At 37.5% G+C, this 1,115-nt stretch overlaps 1 non-coding gene across 1 annotated transcript; it reads left to right on the top strand.

Annotated features, from left to right (window-relative positions):
- The first annotated feature begins 744 nt into the window (after positions 1-744).
- On the top strand, positions 745-851 carry LOC138986588 (U6 spliceosomal RNA). The gene has a single exon (XR_011463392.1). It is a non-coding gene; the product is annotated as a U6 spliceosomal RNA (small nuclear RNA).
- Positions 852-1,115: the final 264 nt, after the last annotated feature.

Below are 1,115 nucleotides of genomic sequence, written 5' to 3'. Positions count from 1 at the left end.
AATTCTAGTTCCTGCTTACTAGCTCTAAAATCATAGACAAATTACTCTGCACTCCATTTTCCATTCAATAAAATAGGAGATGTGTCACCTTCCTTGTCTACCACCCCTGTTTGGGTTAGTGGGCCATATAAACTTTGAGGACTCCAGCTATGTAAGCTATTGTTATTCTTGAATAAATGCTTCCACTATCACAGTCACATGAGGCCATTTATATATAATAGTTTACTTAATTCTGAGGAGAGGATAGTGGCCTTCCCAGGTGGCTCAGTGGTAAAGAATCTGCCTGCCAATTCAGGAGATGTGAGTTCAACCCCTCTGTCAGGGGAAAATCCCCTGGAGAAGGAAATGGCAACCCACTCCAGTATCCTTGCCTGGAGAATCCCATGGACAGAGGAGCCCGGCTGGCTATAGTCCGTGGGGTCTCAAAGAGTCGGATGACTGAGCAACTGAGCACAAGGAGAGGATTATAATTTGTATTCAGTGTTTCACATTAGTTTAGGAAAACATGGAAAAAAAGATATTTTTCATTGATGATGGATAGTGTATACAAAATATTTGTAGGTGAAGAAAGCAAGATCCTATTATTTTTCAGATGGGAAATTATCATATGAGCTTCTGGAAAGAAAACCTAATTCAACTTTAAAGTTCCTAACTTTAATAATAAAAGCATGTTGAATAATCATGCCAAATGACTTGGATCAATTGCTAAATATGAATGAGGGGAGAATTAGATTGACACAAAGGGTGCTCGCTTCAGCAGCACATATACTAAAATTGGAACGATACAGAGAAGATTAGCATGGCCCCTGCGCAAGGATGACACGCAAATTCGTGAAGCGTTCCATATTTTTTAAAAAAAATTGACACAAAAGAAAGATTTTCTTGTCAGAGAAAAATTTGTGAAGAGAGCTAGAGAAAATTTAATGTAATCATAAGACTGGCTTTGGAAAATACTGAGTTGTGTTTGCTTCTTGACCAGCACACCAAGAAATGTAATCAACTAAAGAGATGGAAACAATTGAGTAACCATTTTTCTTTCTCCTTTTAAGGAAAACTGTTTTTGTTATGGAATGCAGTGCTTTCAAGATAAGGCCAAATTATATTGTAAAACTAAA

Source organism: Bos mutus, chromosome X (genome assembly GCF_027580195.1).
Source record: "Bos mutus isolate GX-2022 chromosome X, NWIPB_WYAK_1.1, whole genome shotgun sequence".
Taxonomy (NCBI): domain Eukaryota; kingdom Metazoa; phylum Chordata; class Mammalia; order Artiodactyla; family Bovidae; genus Bos; species Bos mutus.
The sequence above is the reverse complement of the archived record's forward strand: the minus strand, read 5'-3'. Positions and strand labels throughout refer to the sequence as shown.